Raw genomic sequence first — 8342 nt, 5'->3', positions numbered from 1 at the left:
AGACTGCCTGTGTCCTATAGTGACCCCGCATTAGCTACAGCCCTATCAGTAATAAAAAAGAGCAATGACAACATGTACGTATTGATAAGAACACTGAACATGAACTCTAAAAGGGGTTAATACCTTGATAAAGTCATACCTGATTCATATGTATTTATGTCCTTTTATGCCGTTCTTTTGTTACCCTGTTTTTGTTTGTTTATTTTATTTATTTGTTTGTTTTCTATTCCATTTGGTCTTTTTGGTTATTTGTTTGGTTTTGTTGTATTCATTGCCTTTATGGTGTGGTCCTTTTTTGTTTACCGCTATTGACGTTATATGACTATGCTTTGCTTATCTGTAGAGCACTTTGTACACTTTGTCTTTAAACATGCTATATAAATAAAGTTATTATTGTGTGTGTTTGTTTTATTTGTGTGTATATATGTGAAAGAGGCTTCAATAATACTGGTTAATAGTGAATTGTGACTATCATCCAGAGGTTTATTACATTAATAGCTTTTCGTTACACGTTGAGCCTTTTATTTATTTGACACAAGTAATGAATGTGTTTGAGTTGAATTATAAGCTATCTTGAAGAAATGTTGCAGCTGATTTGTTTTCATTTCATCACAGTGCTATATTTTAAAGGACAGGCAGACAGATGGATAATGGGAAATTTTCAGATTGTTTGCTTTAGAAATCAATATCTGACTTCTTTTCAAGACCCACGATGCCCTTCTGCAAACACAGTTTGTCAAAAGAATATTTGTTATGCTTTGTGATAAACCATAAAATATGGTCACTTCAAAATCTCCTCCACATGTTTGGGCTTCATTGAAAAGCAGTGCTGATGCAAGGCTGAACACACCATTCAAGACAAAAGAAAAGCACATGCTTACAATGCATCAAGGCTTCATCTGTTTCAAGTGCAGGGCAGGCCAGCAAGGACAATGGTAGGACAGTTGTAGGGGACACAGCGTTCAAATCTCCGGCCAATCCTGTGAGTTTGACAATCACATGATGTCAGTGAGTCTTTGGCTGTCAGATGCGGCACAGTCAGCCACTGAAGTCAAGGTTCTGGACTGTGAAACAGCAGGAGACCATCAGCGGGAATTCATGTTCTGGTGCGAACTTCTCTCGGTTGTCTTTTACTTTAACTTTTTGAGAATTTATTTTAGAATTCACGCCTGTGTTTAACTATTTCATAATACAAACACAAGTTGTATTTATTTTATTTTGTTACACTTTCATTTGACATACTACGTTTATGCAGGTTTTCTGTCATATTTAAAGTATGTCTGATGTTGGTTTTTAGGTCAAGTGGAAATCTTTCTCTGAGAACAGTAAACAAGGCTGGTTTACTTTTTAACTTTTACATCTTTTTTTCCCACACCATACCCGTTGGCAACAGAGTGTTCAGCACTTCCCCTGATGAGGCCACGATGTTAAACATTAAGCTATAGCCAGAGAGAGTTTAGGTCGAGGTTGCCTCAGGTTAAAGTGGTGTGATCGATGCAATATACTTTTAAAAAAGGTGCTTTGCAAAGAGAGTGGCTGTAAACACGCCGTGCTCATGCAATACTACTTGGTAAACAGTTTCAGTTCAAAGGTTCTTTCGGGCAAATTAAGCCTTAAATAGAATCAGCATTGCGTTATTGCATAGATTTAACCATAACCCATTAGAACTTGATCCTTAATTTTATTTAATTATTGGCCTTTTTTATACTTTACACTTTAATACTGTACTTAAAAAAAATTTAAGTAAAAATACAAGTAGGGTACACGAAGAACAGTTACAATCCCGAGAGGAGGTCTTTTTTTTTATTCTGTGTATTCTGTGCAAATAGGTGATTTGAATTAGGCCATTGCATTGAATTTGAGCAGTTACGTCAATGTGCCTTGATTTAACCATGATAAAAAAGTTTTGGATATAATGAATGACACAGTTGTTGTTCAAGACATTTCAACTGAATAAGTTTCAGTTGAAAGTCATGTGCCCAAATCCCAGGAAAGTCACCATGGGTGACTGCTGTCATAGTGAGTTGTTCTATTAGTCACTGTCTGTGAAGCAACTCCTGGATGTGTCAAATGATTACATCACTATTACATTATGTCTGTCTGCTGTTTGTTGGTCAGCTTAACCTGTTCAGATTTACCACATGAAACACCACAGAAAAGTCCTGTGTGGTGCGTTAGGAGCATTGTCCAGCTGCTCCCTCTCTCACACACACACAGAAATGTACCCACTGAGGGAGCGGCTGCTATTGGTCGAGAATGACACCTGAGCAGCCAGACGGGGCTCCTTTGGGATGCTGATTGGCTGTTTGAGCTGTACTGCTCATGGGCACTTCTAGTGTGGCTGACTTGAATAGAGCTTTTGTGTAAATATGCCACATATACAGCAGTGGAGGGGACAGGATCACAAACACTCATGCTGTAATTGAAAGCAGCCCAACACAATGGCCCTGCAACAAAACATTAACCTTTGTGCAGCTTATAATATTCAGTTTTTGTGATATTTTCAAAGAAGTGTTGATTTAACATTGTGGTGAGTTTTGAGCTTGTGAGTCTTTGTTTACCAGGTTGCACAGAAAACATAAAGTAATTCAAAATGCAGTCAGTAGCCATGCTGTAAATACAGTACTTATCTACCTTAGAAGTAAGATAAGAAACTTGCAGGTTTGAAATAGCTATTAAAAAGTCAACGGTAGCAATAAACTTAGCTGGGAAACTTAGAGGTGATAAGAGCAGCAGGCAGTTTGTCATAACAAACACAAAGGAGTAGTTTTGACAACTTGGGAAATACGCCTATGTGCGTTTTTGCCAAGAGTTAGACGATAACATTGATACCACTCTCACGTCTCTTGATTAAATATAAGGCTCCAGCCAACTGCCATTTAGCTTAGCTTAGCATCAAGAGTGCAACCAGCTTGCCTATTTCCCAAAATGTTGAACTATTCCTTCAAATAACCACATTGAATTAAAGACAAGGCCTGTGAAATAAAAAATGTCATTCACTGAATAGCAGTGTGTTTGGCTTGAAGCCGTGATTTAGGATGTGTTGATCATCCCTTAAAACCCAACATATTCCTTCTGTTTTAGCTTGATACACACAGAATATAGGCCTGCTGTGCAGGGTTAAATGTAGGGCCTGGCTATAAAATCAGGTGAGCTGCTGTGAAACAAGTCTGGATCTGAACGCTCAAGAACAAAGAGGCTGGGAGCGTTGCATCCTGGTGCCACGCCCTCGGGCTGTAGAGTCAGGGCCTTTATTGCAGCCTTTGTTAAGCTGCTTGATACACTCTATACCGCAGAATACTCTTTCATCTTTTATGGCACAGAGAGCGGGATACTGAAAAGATGTGTGAATCCAGAGTACCCAGAATGCATTGAAGCAGCGGTAGTGAAGAAAGGAAGAAAATAGGGTTAGAATATTTTGAGCGAACTATGGATTATTTACCAAGTGACAAAAAGGGATGGATACTGTCATTACCTATGGTGCATTTACATGAAAATACCCTCTTTATGATTGTGTTGAACAATTCCAAAGGCTCTCAAAATGTGCAGTATTTTAGCACTTAGAAAGGAATAAACGCAATGATGTTTGACACCTGAACTAGAAGGAATAAAGAGGATGAAGCTGAAACCGTTTCCGTCTTAATCAACTCTTCCGGGAGGACGGCTTAGGATGTTTCCCCTCATAATTTCACACAAAATTGGGGAAAGAAATTGTCAAGCTTGAGTTTGACAGCTCAATTTACCAGCAGGATTTTCCTGTAGCTATAATTCAATCCCTCCCAGTCTAACAGCATAATCTATGGCACGCTTGATCTCCTATTCATTTGAAGTGTCATAGCATCCTGCTTTATCTTCTGATGTGGATGAGACCTCCTCAATGCCAGCTCTGTCGGTTGCTAGGAGCTATTTGCTATATGCCGAGTCATTTTCACGGTTATTATGGCTCCGCATTAGCTAACATACGACTTGTAATTTCAGCCTCCACTTTAATGCACATGTTACTGTCAGTATCGGGGCACAAGAAGCGATATTAGGGATCTAAATTCCCACAAGATCTCGCTATTTTTTCTCTATTAACCTTCTAACCTTCTATTAACCTTTTCCTTCTTTCAGTAATTCATAATAATTACTAATGTGTCTCTTTGTGTGGAAGCTGTCTCAGATCCCACACATCCAACAATACTGATACTCTGCTGTATTTTTTTTTTATCCTCAGGCATCTGGGTTGTCGAGAGATATGTGTATTCATTTGGGGAATACACACACACACACACACACACACACACACACACACACACACACACCATATACCTTCAACACACTCACTGGAGCAGAGAGGAAAACTATTGCTGGATTATTAAAATGTTGCAGTAGTTTTGGGGCCTTGGAGAGCCCCACCCCTGCACGTGCACCCTTCTCATTTTGACCTCCTTTCCCCCTTCCGAAAACTGTGAAGCTCTGGCGATTTATCTGTGTTAACCACATGGACCACTGGAATTAGGATGGAGTGAATATGACTGATGTCATTATCTAGGGATGGCAGCAAAGTACATGTCTCTAAATGTTGGTTAAGAACCACAACGGGGTGTTTTGGAAAGAGGTCATGATTGAGGATGTATGCCATTATATCAACGGGTCCTATGAAATGAGTGACGAAAAGAAACCTGTTCAGATGGTTAAAAAGAAGAAGAATCTCCTCTTTGACAGTCCTCTCATCCAATAAGATATGCTGTATTTGTTCAAGCCTCATGCATACACCAACACAAGCATTCAGGAAATCAGACAGGGGGACAAATGCAAACTTTTCAACCCTCAATATACTTTCATGCTTGACTTGTTTGGGACAAAATAGTGAAACTGCTCCAGTGGAGTGCAGCTGTGACATTTATATTTAACCATTCAGTTATCACTGCCATTTTAGAAAATGGCATTTTCTTATTCTATTCAAGTGAAACCAATTTAAACTCGGTCAATTTGAATGTGCTGTCTGAAAACTGTAATACCTATAATATGACTTATATATCCATATGAAATACAAACATTCACAAACTCATTCAGAAGCTGCTGTAGTGGGACTAAAAAGGCTTCTTTATCTTTTAAATTGTGTGATGACATGGTTAATAATATGAACGTCTCTGGAATAAAGTAGCTTGCCCACCACTACATTTGCCATCACTGTTTGAGAATACAAGTCGACAGTCATGCTCGTGGGTCTGCAAAACTGTTTTTGGACAAACTGCTTTTATTTAAGTAAAGGAAACACATAATTCGGGAAGCAGGTGACAATTCAAAATGTAATGGAATATAATGCAGTAAGGCTCTCAGGCACTTCTATCAAATTTTTATTCAGATCAACTTCTGCTGAATCAACACACATTTAGGCATGATTTACTCGTCCGTCCCCTTTTGTGTCTTTTGTTTGGGGAAGTAACCATAATATATTTGCATGTGGCACCTATTCCCATCAATGACACACTTATTCATATCTATATATTCATATATCTGTGATTTTCCCTGAGGAGTTGTAATATTTTGAGAAAGAAATATTGTAATTTAATCAGAACAAATGTATAGTATAAAATAAAAAAAGATCAACCTGCCCTATAGTCTGCCGTGCATTATGGTATGGCTCTGCTGGTAGTATCCCATTCAGAACACTTCTAATGAGACATCAATCTCACCGCTGTTTGTTTTATTGTACACACACATGTAAATGTCACCACATCCTATAAAGTGCAGCTCACAGCATCTTTCTCATTCTCAGAGGGAAAACATCCTGGAGTCTGAAAACAGCTGCAAATAGACAAAATCACAACAAACACCGCATTTTATAAATATACATACAGTAGATAGCTGTTGTGCTGGAGCTCACCACAGGGAAGGCATTAGGAGTTGATATCCCACTGAGGTAAAAAGTTACCCTGTAGTTTAGTCATTCAGTGTGTGTGTGTGTGTGTGTGTGTGTGTGTGTGTGTGTGTGTGTGTGTGTGTGTGTGTGTGTGTGTGTGTGTGTGTGTGTGTGTATATGTGAGGGCTTACATTGTTCTATAGTTTCTTTGAACATTCTGCTGCTGCTTAAGGAAGCATTGACTGTGGAGCCATGCAGGCTGTCTGATTGTGTTTGAGGTAAACAAACTCAACTGTGTTATTTAGTCAGCATCGTACTATCTAGAACTGACTGGGTTTTTTAATTGGTCATTTTAAGGTTGTCAGCCACTGCTGTTTTGGCTCAAAGCTACTTCATCTACGCCTTGTTTTTGTTCATGGATTCATACTACCTGCTAATATAATAGGTAGACAACTCTAAAAATGTTGGACCCAACTGCTCAGGTTGCTATTTCTTTTGCATTTTTTTGCATTTTTTCTGTTTTGCTTATCTGCCTTCAGCCTTATGCTCAGCCCTCGTACGTTTGTTTTTCACTCGTGTTGCTACCAAACGAACAGGGTAGTGTACTGGTGGCGCCCCTCCCCCCTTCCATGCATGTGGTGGTGTGTGATGTGGTAATCTCTATAAACAGATCCTGCATTTACATGAAGACTCTGTAGGCAACTGGGCCAAGCATTCTGCCAGCGAAAGCTTTCTGGCTTCTGTTTGTAGTCCGAGTAGTATTGACTAATCACGTTTGATGGGTTCCGATATTGGTGATGTGGTAGCTGTGTGAACTTTCATCCCAGTCGCAATTGTGTGGGTTTGTTTGCATACGAGTGGGTGTGAAAGCACCTGGTAGCACTTGCTACTACCGATTGGTTTACATTTTTTCTCTCGTGGTTGGTCAAGGTGACAATAACATTCTTTTTTGTGAAGGACTGTTTGTAATAAATAAATTGCCCTCAACCTAATTATGTTAGTGTTTCTGTATCCTTTTGCTATCACTACTTTTTCTAGTTTTCCTGGATATAATAATATCTGAGATTTGGAGAAGCAAGTCATAATATTGAAACAGAGGCTAATATTCCATTTCACTCAGCTGACGCTTTTATCCAAAGCGACTTACGTGTTTGCTCTATACAACGTAGACACAGCAACGGGGAGCAATTCGGGGTTAAGTGTCTTGCTCAAGGACGCAGCGACAAGGACTAGCAGAGCCCCACTGACCCTCTGATTGAAAGACGGGCATGCTAACCACTGAGCCACAGCCGCTAATAATGAGGCTAGGTGGCGCTGTCCAACCTGTAGGCCCACTAGCCTCGTTATTAGCCTCCGTTCCAATATTATGACTTGATTCTCCAAACCTCAGATTATTAACAGTGGCCCTAATACTCTGTTGTATAGTTAATAGACTAGAATTATTTTTGATTCATCCTATTCTCCCGATTAATTTACGTCTGCATAAAATCAGTTTTAACCAAAACTATTCCCAGGGACCATTTGGTTTTCACAGGATTATTGGTATCAACATGTCCATACCAAATTCTGCTCTCTTGGCTTTGAGCTAAATCGAATCAGCATGCTCATCTGTGCACAATGACAATGCTAACATGTTGCTGTTAAGCAGGAACAATGTTTACTATGTTCACCATCTCAGTTTTGCATGTTAGCACGCTAGCATTTGCCAATTTGCAAATAAACACAAAGTATTTAGTACGGTACAATACATTAATGTGTGCACCAAATGTCATGGCAATCCCTCCCATAGCTGTAGAGACATTTACCAGTTGGAACCGCATGGTGCCACGGAAGGAAAAGTTGGGGGATCCTGAAAATCATTAGGATTAGGACACATCATCACATCGTGAATGTCTGTGAAATGTGTCATGGCAATCCATGAAATAGTTGTTGAGAGATTTCCGTCTGTAATGTAATGTAAAGTAATGTACTGGCAGACTGACGTTGCCACAGAGCCATGATGCTAGCATGACTAAAAAGGCTTGTGGGCTTGCATTGATCCCATGTCTGCTTTAATTATCGTTATAAGATATTTTCTTTTAATATTACCAGTAATTGGGGCATCATTTCCCTCCACATGGCACATCAAATCAGCCATAAAGAGAGATAAATTCAGCAGTTGGGTTCAGGGTTTGAAGCTGAACACTGGGTGACAACCAGAAACCAGTTCCCTCGTTTGAAGCAGAACTCATTTTAGCTCCACATAATTGCCAAAAAATGATAAATACAATACCCTGAGACATCAGTGGCATAATTAAACCAAAGAAGGAGTTTAATTAAACTTAATTCCTAATTGAAAATAAATATTATCTGATTGATATGCTTTCTGTTTTATTTTACCAAATTTGCTGTAAGTCATGATGCATCACTTCATTTTGCAAGGCAATTTGCATGAAAGAAAGATGATTCAACCATGGTATTACTTTGTACAAAGTGCCAGCAGCTGATATTAAGT

This window comes from Taurulus bubalis, assembly GCF_910589615.1.
Source record: "Taurulus bubalis genome assembly, chromosome: 18".
Lineage (NCBI taxonomy): Eukaryota > Metazoa > Chordata > Actinopteri > Perciformes > Cottidae > Taurulus > Taurulus bubalis.
This window is presented reverse-complemented; position numbering follows the sequence as displayed.